This window comes from Daucus carota, chromosome 7 (genome assembly GCF_001625215.2).
Source record: "Daucus carota subsp. sativus chromosome 7, DH1 v3.0, whole genome shotgun sequence".
NCBI lineage: Eukaryota > Viridiplantae > Streptophyta > Magnoliopsida > Apiales > Apiaceae > Daucus > Daucus carota.
The window spans coordinates 33,544,424-33,562,986 of NC_030387.2; positions in this window are offsets into that span (position 1 = coordinate 33,544,424).

Consider the following 18,563-nt stretch of genomic DNA (forward strand, 5'->3'; position numbering starts at 1 on the left):
ATACTGACAAAAACAAAATTAAAACAGCATTTTGGCTGTCCTAACGAGCGTCATTCAAGTTTCACGCTTCCAAGACTCCCTTCAACCGTACATGTTGTCCTGTGTGTCCCTCAATTCCTACACGTTTTTTAAAAAAAATTATGACCCAAAGATTTCTCCTATTCTTCTCAGAAAGCAACCTTCTCAATATCTTTTTAAAATATTACTTAAATATATTTTTCAATATTTAATTAATATACATCTCACACAAATAAATTTACTAAAGGTACAAGAATACATAAACTTAACTAAACAATATTTTTTAAATTAATTAAATTTTTCAAAAAGAACATGTAATTAGCAAGTGATAGAAGATTTCACTTGAAAATAAAAGGTTACTTGTATTCAATTTTATAATCAATAATTGTATAATAATAATATTATTAAAAAATTTATGTTGAACAAATATTTGATGCACCAAGCAAATTTTATTTTAACTTCTAAAATGTGTTCACAAAATATTTCAAAAAATGATATTTATATATAATTAATTATTATTATTTTAGATATGTGCATCCAAATATTGATATAATTATGCGTTATTATTAATAACATGATATGATTAAATAAGAGACAAACAATATTATCTATTTTCTATAATCTTTGTTATTAAACTTATCATATGTTTACTAAAAATGAATTAAATTATAAAATTTGTTTATATCAATAACCCTCCACATTTAACCCTCAGTGAGGGCATACAAATATCTTCGTGAAACAAAATAACAAGGGTCATAGTCTGCTAACCCTAGTCCCTAGCGGCTAGCTGCTTGCTATTGTTCCGGCCGGCGCAATGCCTCTTGCATAATTTACAAAATAGTGTAATTTATTTGTTAATTAAATATAAAAAGATATATATTTTTATTTGTTTCTTATATATATAGTAATAATTCATTATAACTTATAAATTTCATTTCAAATATTTTGAAAATTAAATACACTTATATAATATTTGTTAATTTATAAATGTTTATAAAAATAATATATATATATATATATATATAATAATCTATTTTTATACATACATATATAAACCGAATAAGGCATAATCTATCAATTACATATATTTTAAATTTTTATGATAAGAATAACAAATAAGTATATTCAAATCATATATACATCAATTTTATTTACATAAAAATCCAGTTATTAATCAATTTTATATTGCTTGTAGAATATGCTTAAATAAGATAGTGCAACTAACATCTTATTTTTTTGTAACTATTTTATTATTAAACTTATAATGTGTCTAATCTTGAATCATATATCATAAATATGAGAAATAAAATTATTCATATACGTGTATATATTATATAATTACTCAATTATAAATTATTAAAAATATGAATCCAAAAAAATCACTCACAATTGTGCATGTTTCGTTGAGAGAAGCAGAAACTGCTTCTGTTTTTCTTGACCCGTTTGTGTAAAGAAGTAGAAGCACTTTTAATAAGCTGAGAATACTATCTTCTCTCTCACAGCTTCTTCTTCCCCAAACATTTTATTAACTTATTTACTTTTCACTTCTATTTCACTTTTTTAATTTAAATAAAAGATCACTTCTTTTAAATTAACCCAAATGATTATATCTCTATCACACCTCGCCTCCATTCAGTATATCCTGGCTTCACTGGAATCTCACCATAATTATGAACAAGTCTTGGAAATGCTTAAGATAATTATGTAATTTGAGTCAAAACTTACCGCACCAAGTAGGGGTGTACAAACCAACCCAAACTGTATTTTACCCGAACTAATCCGAACTTTTTTGACCCGATTGATAACTGGATTAAAAAATGAGTAACCCGATTTAATTGGGTTGGATACAAGTTTCGTTTTTTTTAACCGATCCAACCCAACCTGATAAAAAAATATTAAATTACATATAAAAATCATTCACCCCACCCCAATAACCCATAATATGTTAGCTAGTCCATTTAACTAATTGTTGATTTGTTGCGCTTTGCTAATTGTTGATTTGGTGTGCTTTACTAATTGTTTGTGTTCAACTTAATTTTTAAATTTATTGCTGTAACTCTGAAACTTCTGGTATCGAGTTTAATTTGGTATCGAGCTTTAATTGTTTTGGTCAGTAGTGTAGGTTTTTTAAGATGTTATAGTGTTTAACTCATTGTGTATACACTGGGTAGGTGTTTCACCTTGCTGTAGTACATTCCGTTAAAGTTTTATCTTTAGATGTGTCGAAATTTGGTTTTGCTAGATTATGGAAAAGAAATTATTTTATATTTCATAACCCGATCAAACCGATACGAACCGAAATAATACAAATTGGTTTGGGTTATGAATTTAATTTTTATGATTTGGGTTGAGAATTTGAAAACCCAATTTAATTAGATTAGGTCGTTAAATTTTTTTAACCCGCCCAACCCGAACCATGTACACCTCTAGCACCAGGAATCCATTATGCCACACCCCACTACCATTAGGTCCCATGTAATCCCGACCCAAAACTCTTTTCATTCTATGTATTAGTTTGTATTGGAATAAGACATATATATATATATATATATATATATATATATATATATATATATATATATAATGTGTATTGAGTTTAGTAAAGATATTTTTTTTATTGAAACTATAAAATGTATTATTATACAGAATATGTCAAAATAATTGGTGCAATATTCATTTATAACATAGTTTAAGTCAACCCCATAATCAGTATTAAATATAATTTTATATTTTGACATTTACATAAAATCTGTATTGAATTACTATAATACAAAAGTTGTTATGAATTTGTATTCATTAGTAGACTTTACTCTTTTGAAACGTAAATATGACAAATGTGCAGGTTGTGACGCTAATGATTTTGATTGTGCGTGACTAAGAACCTGTTTGTCTGGTTAAAATCCGATGTGCAAGTTGTGACATAAATGAATTTGATTGTGATGTGTTTGCTTCGGTTTAAAATCAAAATCAAGGTTTTAAGTCATTTCTGACTTTAAATTGAAAAATGTCTGTTTGTGTAATAAATCTTTAACTTATATCAAATAAATTATAAATCGTTAAATCATAGGTCATAACTTCAGGCAAACGGACGTGCGAGTTACTTTCTATTTCATCTTTAGTAAAGTATATTATATTTTTCGGAATGTTAAAGTTGTAGCTAGCTAGGAAGGAGCTACCCGTGCACTCATTGACCAGCTCATATTTTTTGTTCATAAATCAAATGCAAAAAAGTAGGTTTGCATTGATCTCACATGAGTTCCTATATTGAATGATTTTGGCAGTGGAGTGTTTATAATTTGTCATGGCAACAATTGGAAAAGCCAAAGCGAGGTTTATACACATAATCAGACGTATAAAAATAATTGATACAATTTATCCATTTTTTGTTGATACATATTCATAACATATATAGAGTTTAAATTTAATAAAGGATAACTCAAGTGACGACATTTAAATAATATCAAATACACCATTATAAAATCAAGATATATATATTTATACTAGGATTGTACCTGCTCTCACGAGCTTAAATGTTAAACATATATTTGTTTTATTTTTCGATTCTATATGTTATTTATATTTTGCTAGTTTTTGTTAACCGAATAAATATACTAATTTCATCAAAAATTAATTCTTATTGGTTAAATTTTTTTCCCTTATATTATAGTTTAAATTTTTGTCTAAAATTAGATTAATTTAAAAAAGATATTGAAATAATTTGTTATATTCCTTAGAGCATCTTCAACCATCGAAAACTTTTAACTAAAAGGTGAGTTGAATTACCAAAAATAAAATATTTTAGCCAACAGGTCGAAAAACTCAACTCCAACCATACCCAGCTGTTATCTATAAAATGGCTAAATTTGTCGAACCTCTACAGGTCTATAAAAAATATGTAGGAAGATTCCACATCATTTATTACCATATTAAACTGATATATTCTATTTTAACAATCTAAAATATTAATAACATACTATTTTTAAATTATAGCCAACCAATATAGAAAATACCATTGAAGCAAAATGTAATGTCTCACAGGTCGCATTTAGCGAACATTAGCCAACGCCGTTGGAGATGCTATTATAATGAATTTTAAGTTCTTAAACAAATCGAATATACATCTTAAGAAAAGTTTCTGCAAGTTTTACTTTACCTGTTTAGGAAAAAATCTAAAATTTGTTTAGTTACTGGAGTGAATCTAATCGCTTAAGACTTTCAATTAACTTTGTCTATAATTTTGCTATTATTTTTTTTACTTTTTTCTTATTGATTTTGTATTGAATCATGAACTATAAATATATCAACAAACTAAGCAAAATTTAAAATTTTCACTGTTCTTTATGAATTTCCAGGTTTTTTATGCTTCAATATTAGAATAATTAAACCAATCCGTTACGGAAGAAATGAATTACTTCTGTCCCAATTTTTTAATTTTTTCCCTTCAATGAGTGTTATTTCAATTTCATTGACTGTCATTATTATTCTTGGAAGGCAATACAGAGAGATGAATATACGCTTTTGGTAACAGAGATTTTTGTGTTCTGCATATGTTTTCAGTTACGAAACCCCTGTCAGCTTCAAATTGTTCCCAGTACTTTGCATGTGAATCAATCTATTTCTATTACAGTCATTTTCTTATAAACTGGTTTTTCTTGCTTCAGGTATGGCCACTGATTTGAAGTTCCCTCAGAAATTGGTACTCTCCCGATCCTTTTTTCTTTGATCTTAGAGTGTTCCCTGGTTCAATTTGTAATAAGGATTTGTCCCTTCTCAGTTTCTTCCCCGTGGTTTCGTTGATCGACCGCTGTTGTAACTGTTCAGACTATGGATGGAGTCAATTGTCAAGTCAAGTATTCAAAAGAGGATGGTTCTTTTTCGGACATGCATGATCTTTTGGCAAAGTTGTTCCCTAAACAATGTCAGTTTTTTCTGTTTAAGTACACTGGGGGAGCTAATTTTCGAGTTTTTCTGTTAGATGGAGATTATGTGGTGCAGGGCATACCTGGTACGTGTTTTTACCTTGTTACATTTTTGTAACTGAGTACACATTTCTCACATATTGTAACTTCAGGGAGGCATGATTCTTTTCAATGCATCTTTATTCGAATAATTGCAAAAATGTCTAGAAAGTGGTTCTTTCAAAGAAGTGCTTTGAAGAAATAATCATTAATACAATCATTCAATCATATATATGTTTCAAATTTGATATATGTAATCTGTCTCCTTATTGTTTGTAACTTATAATCAAAGGAATGTGCACATATCTGTATTAGTTTGTTTAGTTGAGAACATGTGAATGAGGCTCAGCAATTTAACAACTCACATGTTTTTGATCAACGAGCAGGCTTATTCCTGAACGAGCACTTCTTAGCTATGGTCAGTATACAAGCTAGATTTTTATTAAGATCCGCGTACAGTATATCTTCCTGATTATACTAAATTTAAACGTTCATTTCAGGTCTACATTGTGCACTACTTGCTGGTATGTGTGTACTATGGCTGTCCGCGAATATTATACTTGCATATGCTTTCTCTTAATCTGTCTCATTGTAGTTAGTAGTTACTGTATCTATTCTTACTGATATGACAGTGCAATAGATTTAAACTCTAAAGTGATATATTTGGCACCATTGATACTGCTCCATCGAGTTATGACCAGTAATTTGCTGGTCTTTCTTTAAATTAATATCATTTGAAATCAGATTCATGAAAACTTCAACTGATAAAATATTTTGTTTGCAATTAAATACTTTATTAGTATGACCAACATCAATAGTGTTGTGAAATCAGAAATGGCAGGAATGTAGGTATATTCCAATGTCACTTGAAGAAAATAGATGTCTGAGAGTGTATGCCAGGGTTTATTGTAATTTTTTATAGGGAAACTCTGAAATCTTGTTATACTAATTTTATAGAATCATAGATGCAGTAAATGGCCCATTTGCTTGTATCAGACTTTTTGTCTTTTATAGGGTAGAAGTATTGATGTTTTATGAAGTATTTGATTTAGGCTTTTTTTTTAGTTTCATCAGTATATATTCCCAGATTTTATTATACCTGAAATACTTTACTTGGCGAAATAGCGGGGCTGTTATACTTTCCTTATTCTACCCACGGAGAAAAACATGTTTTATTACCCCTGTGCATGTAATATTGTTAATCCAGGATCTACTTGCTTAAAGTCCACAGAGAACCTTAAAAATGTTTGTTTATTTTACTTTGTTTTTATATTTGAGTGTTTAAAGACCATCACATGACTTGGTTAAGTATGAAAATTACTTATAATGCACGTGTAAGAAACACTGTAAAAGTCTTGAGATACTGTTGAAAGTGTTTATTTTGTGAAATTGACCACCCTTTTAATACTATTATCTTTTGTAGGTATACCAGAGGATGTTATCAGGAGGGCTGCATATGTTTTGGATGCTACTGGACTGTAATGAATTGACTACACACTCTTAACAATAGCAGACTATTATATATGAAATCAACTCAGAACGATAAACTGTTTAAGCAGAAATTACAGAACAAGCATACTACGGAACGTTCGAGAGGTCCGGCTCTCCAGAAACAGAAAACAACACACTACACAGATAGATTCCTTTCCACTACTATTCCAGCTACATAATGCTGCTACAAACTGAATTCTCCCTTTTGCCCTTTGACTGCTATATTATTCCAGTGTTGACTTGGTCCCTTACTTTCCACGTTGGTGCTGTGCCCCTCCAATATTGTTTCTTTTCCTTGAATACGTTAACATTTCCTTGGGCCCACCAGCATGCATTACAGTACCCCCGCCCCAAAGAGTCACCTTGTCCTCAAGGTGGAAACTGGGAAAAATGTGGCCCAGTATTGAAACATCTTCCCAGGTAGCTTCAAAACTCTGTAAGTTCTTCCATTTAATGAGAGCCTCCTGGCGACTAGAGTTTCCCACTTTCACATGACGCACTTCCAACACTTCTTCAGGTTCTACTACAAGTTCCAATTCAGGTGACAATTGTGAAGGAATCCCAGGTGATACTGGAGTATTGAGCACTGTTCTTTTCAATTGCGAAACATGGAAAACTGGGTGAATGGAGGTTGACTCTGGGAGTTGCAACCTATACGCAACTGTTCCAACCTTCTGCGTAATACGAAATGGGCCATAATATCTCGCAGCCAACTTATCAAACGGCCTCCGTGCCAATGATTTTTGCCTATAAGGCTGTAGCTTCACATAGACCATATCATCCACCTCAAAACTCTCATCCCTACGCTTACCATCAGCTGCTGCTTTCATAACCTGCTGTGCTTTCAATAAATTGAAACGGAGTTCATCCAACATTGCATCACGTTCTTGCAGCATCTCTTCCAAACTACCAACTGGTGTATCTCCTCTGTGAATGTGCATTAAAGCAGGTGGTTCTCGCCCATAGACTGCTTTGAACGGACTGATTTTAGTTGAGGAATGAGGCGATGTGTTGTATGAATACTCTGCCCAGTGGAGCCATTTAGCCCAAGATTTTGGTTTTCCCCCTATGAAACATCGCAGGTAGGTCTCCAACGCTTTGTTCACAATTTCTGATTGCCCGTCAGTTTGCGGGTGATAAGCCGTGCTTCGTTTCAGTTCAGTGCCATGTAGTCGAAACAGTTCTCGCCAGAAAGTACTCAAGAATATCTTATCCCGGTCTGAGATGATTGATATTGGAAAACCATGTAAGCGTATCACTTCCCTGGTGAAAATTTCAGCCACTTTAAAGGCATCAAAAGGGTGCCTGAGTCCCACGAAATGCGCATACTTTGACAATCGATCCACCACCACTAACACCGTATTGAATCCTCCAGACAGTGGTAAGCCCTCTATAAAGTCCATCGAGACCTCACTCCAAACTTGTAGCGGAATTGGGAGGGGTTGGAGTAACCCAGCAGGAGCCAACTGAAGTGTTTTGTTTTGCTGACAAATGGCACATTTCCGCACATACTCTACGACCATTTTCCGCATTCCCATCCAATACCACTCTTTAGCTAATCGCAAGTAGGTTTTCAATTCCCCAGCATGTCCCCCAGTGGCTGAATCATGAAACTCTTGTAACAGCTTTGCACAGAAAGTAGAATTACGCGGAATCACCACTCTGTCCTTATACAACATTCGTCCATCTACTACACGAAAACCAGGGTGCTCTCGGGCCTGCGTTAGTAATTCCTGTTTCAAAGTTCTCAGCACCACATCTTGAGATATTTCAGCATCCAACTGTTCCCATGACAGGCTGGGTGTTGACACTAGAGCATTTAGAACGACTTCCCCCTCTTGCTTTCGAGATAAAGCATCCGCCACTCGATTCGAACACCCCGTCTTGTACTGTATTGTTAGGTCCAAAGTATCGTAGAAGGGGGGGGTTGAATACGATACTCACTACAATTTAAAATTCTTTCGAATCTTGCGGATAAACAAATTGCAGTTCTGTAATGGGTTTCGTGTTCCGGATATTTATTGGGTCGGTTTCTGAGGATATGAAAATATTAAACCAACACACAATATTTTCCAAGGTATATCTGTATATTGATAAATACCTCGAAGGTGCTACAAATCCAAACCCGAAGGTTGGCTACAATGACCACTCCTCTAAATATTACAAGCCCTATCCACTACTAATATTTATGGTACAAAACTAGGCTAGGGTGTGTGTATATTTGAGAGAGTTTGTGCATAGCACTTGGCCATCCATCCCGAAGGATGATGTGAATTGTGAGAACCACAATCACATATTTATAGGCTTTCATAAACTAACCATGGTTAACGAGTTCGTCCTGGACGACTTGAGTTCGTCCTGGACGGATTCAGATATCCAAAATAAATCTAACTCCTCAGCACAAGAAGTGGCGCCAGTTATATATACACATATATATGTATCACAAACTTGCGCTTGGATATGTACATATGTGTGCATATATAAGAAGTCAAAGTTGGCGCCTGGAATTTAGTCAAATCTTGCGCCTTACACTGCTTCCCATTAGAGATTGTAACTTAGACAAAATTCTAAGTTGGAGAGGAGTTTGCGCCTTGAGAGTATATGGCTTGGAGTCGCAACCTTTGACTTAGTCAATGGTTGCGCTCCAAGTGAGCTTCCAGTGTAGTATACTGTATGTGTGGCACTTAGACAAATATCATCACATAAAACTTGCGCCACTTCACTTCAAAGGAGTCAAACTCTGCGCTTTGACATTTCTAGTCAATACTTGCGCCACTGTACAAGCCACCCCTCTGTTCTCTCACATTGGATCATGGTTGACCCCAGTTGGCGCTTCCATACATACAGTGGGTATGTATAGCGCCAACTCAATTCTTACTTAGTCATTTCATCCGCAAAGCTTCAAGTTGGCGCCTCAAGGATTGTATTTGCCACTGATATCTTTCCTCCTTCCTGTAAAAGCAAGTGGCGCTACTATTTCTTTTTCTTCTTTGTGTAGCCTAGTTTGCTCTCAGCCATGCATATACACGCGGTGTGTATAGCTTTTTACGTTAGGTGCAGACACATGACACATGCAAACCCTAGGTTGTAGTAGACACCTGACATCATCTCCATGTATGCATATAATATATAATATACTATATTATGTTGTGATTATATTAATAAATAAAAGTATATATAAATATATACACATATATATATTATTTATATGAACATATAATAATATATGTACATATATTTAAATATATTCTCATATATTTAAATATATATAATATATAATTATATGTAAATACAAATGTAAATATATATATAAATATATATAGAGATATATAAAGTTATTTATAAATATAAATATAAACATAAATATATATAAAGAAAAGTATATATAAATATATACATATATATAATATTTATATAAACATATAGTAACATATATATACACATATATTTAAATATATTCTCATATATTTAAATATATATAATATACATATAACTATGTGTAAATATAAATATAAATATATATATATATATATATAAAGATATATATAACTCTCTCTAAATATGAATATATTTATGCATATAATATAATATATATATACACTTAATTATATAATTGCTTATGTAAAATATAAGTGCATATATTATATATATATATATTTATTTAAATATATATACATATAAATATACATATACATATGTTTAAAAAAAACATATATACATATATATTATATATATTATATTTAATTAAATATACATATATACATATATATAAATATATTTGTACATATACAAATATATAAGTGCACACATATAAAAGATAGGTCACTTCCTGATATGGCTTTTTGTGGAAGCTTGATATATGGCATTTGAGTAGTAAGCTTTGGCATAGCTTGCAGAGGCAGAGCATTTGGCTTGGCTTGACTTTGGAACAAATGACTTGATAACTTGATCAATTTCTTCGATTGATAAATACTTTGCAAAGCTCCGTACGTGCTGACGCTTAGTGCACTGGTCTGGTTCACAAGCGACTAACACTAAAGTCACACATTGTACCTTCTTTGTCAGCAAACATTGATCAGTCGGTTCCGGGTTAGTTTATGCTTCAGTTGTTGATTATAAATAACCAACCAAGATATATATAAATATCTTGCTTCAGGGGTTGCACTGAAATCTTCCGAGTACTTGGACAACATCTTCATTGCTTCCACAATCTTGAATACTTCAATCTTTATTCTTCACTGAGGCATGATCATATTAATGAACTTCTTCCAGTGAACTTATTCCTTCAAGACTGTAGATGGCTTCTTCAACCTTTGTCTTCGTATCTTCCGATTCCGGTGTAGGCGTAGTGTTATTTACTTGTCCTGTTCTATTGTTGAGTTATCATCCCTATGTAACAGATAGGGTTGTCTTTACATTTAGACTTACAATCTCCCCCTATTTGTTTGTTAATCATAACAAGCAAATCCTCTGGAGGATAACTCAACTAACACTAGAAAAAGTAAAGTCCTGGACTAGTAAATAATGCTACAAAGTTTCTGGATCATATAATACATTTCCAGATTTCATGAATAGAAATAACAGATGTGCATATCACCTTTATTTCTCTGGTTCTTGCTTACCTGCCAGATAATCCTCATAGTCTGTCTTGAAGAGAATTCAAAACATTCCATTATGCAAAGAACAATCAGCAGCTTCATTGAATTCTTCAGTGGTAATGAATGAGTTCATGTCTACCACTTACTGAAGAATAATTGTATCACCTTATACTTCTCCTCCCGTTACCTTGATCAGGTTCCCCTTAGTGATAAGTAGTTGTCTCCCCTTAGATGAAAGATCAATCCTCCTCCTTAGTTGAAAGATAAATCTCCCCTCAGTAGTACACCACTAAAGAGTAGTTTACTCCCCCTTAGTTGTAGACAATAGAAGAACGCTAACTTACTTTTTCTTTCCCCTTTCATATATTCTCCCCCTAAATATATTCTCCCCCTTAGTTGTGGAATCCTCCGAGGATATGTGGTATCAAATAGGTCAAGGAACGTGTACAATACTTCCTGTACCAAAAGATAATCTCCCCATAGAGAACTAAACAACACTAAAGCTGGGGTCGAAGAAAGAGTTCAGAAGAAGGGTTTACTTTGATTGGGTTGGTCCCTATGCTGAAAGAATAGGTTCCAAACGGAAAAGTAAGAAATAAAAACTGACATTCCAGTAACAACATCCACTTTGTCTTTAGGTATAAATTTGGTAATTAGTAGGTGTCTCACTAAAATGTTCTGCAGGTGTATCACTCGACACTCAAATTTCTCTCGGTTTTTGGGTAAGGGTGTCACTCACAAGTTCTGTAAGTGTATCCCTCCACACAAATACTGAGCTTCCAAAATGTTGAGTACCTGCAAGAAAATCACCTTAGCCACCCTTAAAGGGGGTCACCGGTGGTGCAATGGGAGTTCGTAATTCCCAGTCCCTGTAGACTCATCAAATAAATCTGAATCATGGTCCACAAGTTGCCAACCACTAAGTGGCTTATCCAATTAAGGATCCAGAGTTGTTTTCTCTGGGAGGTTAGACAAAGGCTTACTTATGGCAAAGGCCTAAGTCCTCCTCAATGTCAGTGAAGACACTTGATTCAAGTGAATCATCAACCATAAGTTCACACCGTGAAATGGAATGAACCATGTTAGGTCCTGAAACGATTGTAGAAGGGGGGGGTTGAATACAATCGTCACTAAAAATCGCGGCGGAATAATCTGATTTGAATTAAACTTGTTAATCAGATTTTAATTAATTAATATAACAATGTTTTAAGTCGTTATATAATTAATAAGGTTCGTTTTAATGTCCACTAAAGTTCGTAGAATAAATTCGACAGGATGTATTCTAACTTAGTGATTAAAACAATCGAGTGATCAAAGCACAGAAAACTGTGGATATAACAATTGCAAGTTACAAACAACTTGAAAGCTTTTACAATGCAATGAACACTTGGAAATGAAGAAGTGAAGCCATATTTATAGGCAAGCACATTGAACTAGGTATGACATTGAAAGGAATGACTTTTAAGCTTAGGAATGACATTACAAAGGAAGACATGACATTGTTACACAAAGCCATGCCCTAAAACAAGAAAGGAATGACTTAACTAAGCAATGTCATACTGCATAGGCACGGTATGACATTTTAAACTTGGTCATTAAGTCATTCGGTATGACTTACACCTCCAAAGCCATGTAGAACACTTCGGTATGACTTATTTAAGTCATAATCATGCAAGTCATACACACAACTGCCAAAGCCTGAATGGATGACACGGTATGACTTAATTAAGTCATACCAGTGACTTGTCTGAACACAGCACACGGTATGACATTCCATGTCATGCCAGGTTATGTCTGTTGAGAGCAAACGGTATGACTTATCAAGATAAAGTCATACCGAATGATCTACTCACACAAACAGCCACGGTATGGCTTTTTCAGACAAATCAGAGGAAGCCTTGTAGCAGAGCACGGTATGACATTCTTTTATAATGTCATACCGAGCTATTTGATGTATTAAAACAGTTTTAATAATTAAACAAATATTAGATAATTACCCACTTAATTATATTAATTATATAAATTCATAAATTAAATTAATTCGAAGATGAATCAATTTAATAAATAAATTATACAACTAATTTAATTATTTTGATTAGTGAGATAATTAAATAAATACTTATAAAATGTATATCTTCATCAGCAGAGACTTCAGGCTTGATTAAACTTTGTAGGTCTTTGTCTTGATTGAACTGCCACTTGTAGTTGATGCAGAATACTTAATTGAAGTAGCTGACACACAAATGTACTGTCTGGTTCATCTGTATCTAGCTGAATTAAATATTCTTTATCAAATAAACATTTGAGATGTGGCTTGTTCGTCGATTCTTTGTCTTCGTAGTTCTTCTTCATTGGTAACAATAGTATGGAATCTTCTGAATAAATAAAGTATTAAAACTTTATACCTTCTGGACTTCTGGACGTGCTACAAAAGATTATTTGTACACTGAGGCTTGAACATATTAATGAACTTCTTCCAGTGGTGTGCAGCATCATCCTGAAATTCTTCAGACATATAATTTCAATAAATCACTTGACGTTCTTCGTACGGATTCCTTCAACAGTACTTGCTATTTACCTTGCTTTCTTATCAGAGTTGAGTTGGTACCTCTTTAATTACAAATAGGCTGAACATATGCCTTTCAATCTCCCCCTATTTGTTTGTTAACATAACATGCAAATTATCGAGAGGATAACTCAACTAACTGATAAGACAAAGGATTGAACATGAATTGTAAATAGCAAAAAGTTTCTGGTATTTCATTAAACATTGACCAGAATTCAAAAGATTACATTAGATTACAAAAGGATGTTCTTACTGAACATATATTACAAATCCCTAATGAATCTAAAGATCAACTTCTCCTTCTTCGATATTAGAAGTGTGAAGGATAGGAGTTGATGGTTCTTCCCTGGTTGGCACTTCAGATGTAGTGGATTCACCACGCTTCATTCGTTCCTTTGCCAGAGCCAGTTGATGTAGTACTTCCAAATCCACAGGGTCTTCTCGGAAGTCTGATGGCTGAGATTTTGTAACATGTTTCATCTTTCGAAAGTACTGACCAACATTCTTTCGAGTGCAGTAAGCAAGAATCACATCATCAGCATCAGACTTAGCTTTAGAAGCGAAGCCCTTGGTTCTTAACAGAGTGGAGGTAAGAGCAAGTTGCTTAGCGGGATACTTTGACAAGGCTTCTTCGTTGAGATAGACAGTGCTGAAGATCTCCTTGTGAATGAACTTAACACAATAAGGATTCCTGACAACCTGAGGACTGTGGAATACAGCTTGTTCCAGCAGTTTGTCACGAAGAAGTTCATTCAGGTTGGAGCTGCGCTTTACCTTATTCCGAAGCACCCAGAGCTCAGATACAGAGAGTGATTTCAGAGATTCGACAGATAGTCTGAAAGAACCATTCCTCTGTGTATAGACAATTAGCTCCCATTGCTCTAGCAGGTTGTTGACTCCCACAGTCACATAATTCAATTCCAAAGCAAAGGCATGCATAAAGACATCCTCATCAGAGTTTACCTCTCTAAGATCATAGATCAGAGATAAGAACTTGTTGTCATCGAAAGGCTCTCTTTGAGGTCCATTAAAAATTCTTCTTGCTATGTCCCAGCTTTTTCCTTCTTTCCTCCTTATATCAAGATTCTTCTGCTTGATTGCAGCATCATAGATTTTCTGTTTCTCGATCTTGATTTGTTCTTCTGTGATCAACTTGTCCTCTAGAAGTTTTTGGAAATCACGAAGCTTACGCTTTCTAGCTTCATTTTCAGCTTTGAACTTCCGGACATTCTCCTCATGTTCTAGGTCAACAGGTTCTTCTTCCTGAAACAAATAACCCTCATCAAATTTACCTTCTTCTTCTTCTGCTTGACGATATGTAGCATCGAAGATGTCATCATCATCCATATCCGGTGGATAGTCATCATAACTATCAGAATTGAAAACATTGTCGGACTGATGTAACTGTTCTTTGCCTTTAGACTTATGAGTTTCTTTGTCAGGGGCAGATCCAGAAGTGGTATTTCCCTTGTTGCTTTGATTTGAGCTATTGCCTCTATCATCTCTGTCACCTTTGTCTCTATTCTCCCCCTTAGTTGAGGGATCCTCTCCAGAGGGTTGATCATCAGACTTGTTGGAGTTTCTGAGGAGTTGATCTAACTTGCTGTCGATGGTCTCAAATTTGGACATGTAAAGTTCATGATTAGACCTCATTTCAACAGCCAAGTCATGGATTTCTTCTTTAAGCTCATCCCTATACGAACTGGATGGCCTCTCCTCAGTTTTCTGTTGTAGGGTCACCAACTGTGCACCCTTGAGCTTTTCATTCTCAGCAATCATTCTGGCTAATTCAGCTCTTAACTTAGCCATTTGTTCCTCAAACAGAGCCGGGTCAGTGTGTGCACTCACCTCACGTACACTCAAAGCTGTTTCACTAGCCTCACGTGCATGTGTATCGCTCGGTGTTTGCCTTACATCACTCTGTTCATTCACTCTTCCCGCTGTACCTGTATATACTACCAATGTCCCCTGAGATGGGTTCAAAGGTAGTGGAGGAACAAATTGTCCTCCGGAAGCCTGTGAGGGCAGATTAACTTGCACGCTGCCAAGTTCCGCCTGATCAGAAAAGAAAGGGAGATCAGCAAAGTTTTCATAAATAAGACATTGATTTTGAAAATCTGTGCACTCAGTAAACATAGTAACCTGTGTATCTGTTTGGGTTGGCACTAGCGTGAGTGCTAGCGCAGTGCTTGACTCTGTACAAGTTACCGCGGCCGGACGGTCAATTTCAATGGCCACATCCTGTAGAGAGAATGGGTCCAGAGACTGCTTATCTGCCATATCAAAATCTGAGCCTTGTTGGGAAGGTACAGATGAGGCTACAGGTGTCTCCAAGGTTTCCACCCGTTGCTTCTTTGAGGGAGACAGAGCTGTGGGTTTATTCATCAAACTACTCGAACTCCGTTTCCTCGCAACTTTACGAACAGGTTGCATTGAAGTGTTGGTTGATGTGTTTGGAGAAACGAATATTTGTTGAAGAGAATCTTCAGCTAGGTTATGAACCTGTGTGTTTTCAGGTTCATTGCTGGTAGGCTGGAAAACAAAATCCATGTCACAAACAAGATCACAACGATAATCTGACGTATCAACATTAAAATTAGATGATAAGTTAGAAAGTACCTGAGCTACCTGTAGGTCCTGACGGAAGGACTGCAGCTCTGGGTTGATAGGAGAGTCAGAGGGTAGGGGTTGTGAGGTAGATTGTGTTTGTGGGATGATTTGGGATTGTGTTTGGTGTGGGAGAGGTTCAGATGAAGATGGTTGATGCTCGAAGAGATCATAATCCAAAGTTTGATCTTCAAATGAAGGGTTAGATTGTTCTGTTTGAAGGATGGGGGAGTGATATGATGATTGGTTGGATGAGTGGTGTGAAGATTGTGCTTCTTGAGATTGTTGAGGTGAATGCTGCTGTTGTTGTTGTTGTAGAAGTTGTTGTTGATGGTGTTGTGTAGGTTGTTGAGTCTGCAGGGGTTGAGGTTCTTGAAGCTGTTGCTGCTGCTGCTGTTGTTGTTGAGGTTGAGGTGGATGAGCCACTGGCATTTGATATGGTTGAAGAGGAGCATTGAACATTTGGAGCAAGTGAGGAGTGGTGATTAGTGGAACATTAGCAAATTTATTCTTGTTATCCAACTGAGTCATAAGTTTGGTGCAGGCACGAGGAACTTGTGCCACAGGAGAGTTGGAGTAGAGTTCCTTCTCAGCGTCAGTCATCTTGTCATTCAGAAACAACATGATGAAGCGAGGATAAAAGCATGCAACCTTCGCGTTCTGTTCAACAGATCTGTTCCTTAGGGGCCCTAACTTGGAAAGAATGGCTTGAAGAATAAGCTTTCCAAAGTTAATCCGACGATTATAAACAATGCTGAACCCAATCTTCTGAAGCAGCGAGGTTATTACATTAAAGTTCTTGCGAGTGGTAGGAGCAAACACTTTAGCCAAAGTGTCGAAGAAAAGATCCCACTCAGGCTTCAGATTGCCTTTCAACATTCTAGGCAAATTGATTTCTCCCTGATATAAGATTGTCTCGAAGAAATTGGAGAGTTCAGCTTCGGTAGGGAGTTCAACAAAATTATCCCTGGGAAACCCCAAAATCCTATTAACATCATCAGTGCTGACAGTAATCGTACGTCCTCTGTGTACATCTCCAGAAATCCGATGATTATCCAACAAAGTAGTGTTCAGGGCTGTCGTGTAGAAGTCCTGAATAGGCTGTATCTGGAGATCTGCATGAGCTGTAATAGCAGTGCTGACGAGCGACTGGCTATTCAGAAATCGGACCCACGGTCTAAAACGAGCCAAACTGGCCTCGGGGTCGAAAAATCCATTTAAATTAGTCTCCTCGATAACAAAACGACCGGCCATTTTTAAAATTACAAATTGAATTAAGTGAGAATTTTTTCAAATAAAACAATAATTTTCAAATTTCTCACAAATTTCAATTAATAATTAAATATCAATTAATTAAATTAATTAATAATTCGAATTAAAGGGTTAAATTCGAATTAAAACTTAATTTAATTTAAAATGGCTAAGTAAGGTCCCCAAACAAAGTCTTAAGCTCCACTTAGTACAAAAATCCCCAAATTAAGCTATGGAAACCCTAAATTCGAATTCCAAGAAAAGGGGTTTCAAAATCAGTGCACCCAATCCACTACAACTTGATCAGTATTGATAATCCACGGCCAAATAGTTACAAACCCGGTCACAAATCGTTAAGAATCGGTCAGAAACGCCTTGACTCGGTCGAACTCGGTTCGAAACTCAGCGAAAAATGGGCAGCGATTCGACTTGTTTCCTTGATTAATCAGTAACCAGCAAGCTCTTTAGGCTTGAAATAAGTAACCAGCAAGTTATTTGAAGCAAAAACTTGAAAAACTCGAAGCTTGGAACAATGTCGTGTGTATATGCGTGTAACAGGTGTGAAGAAGATGAAGTTAGAGTAAGGTATGACTTACATGAGTTAAGTCATATGGGTTTTGTAAAGTCGGTATGACTTTCTAAGGTAATGTCATACCGAGTTTCCTAGAATGCCATTCTGGGATGTTCGGTATGGCATTTCCGAAAAGTCATACCGCATAACCACATAAGGCCGAATGTTAATTCGGTATGACATATTCAAAATGTCATACCGTTTGAGAGGTGTATGCAGTAAGCCAGCCGGTATGACATTATCTAAAAATGTCATACCGAGCTACAAAACAGATTATATATATATAAAAACGAAATACAAAATATGATTTTTGATTATTTTTGAAACAATAAAACCTTTTGCACATTAATCAAAAATCTAATACACATAATATATAAAATATTACACATATATTTTGTAAAATTCAACTTTAATTAAATATAAATACTTATGAATTTAACTTTAATTCAGTAAAATGAATTAACTTAAAAACAAATATTTATGCTTAATTAATTTTGAAAAAT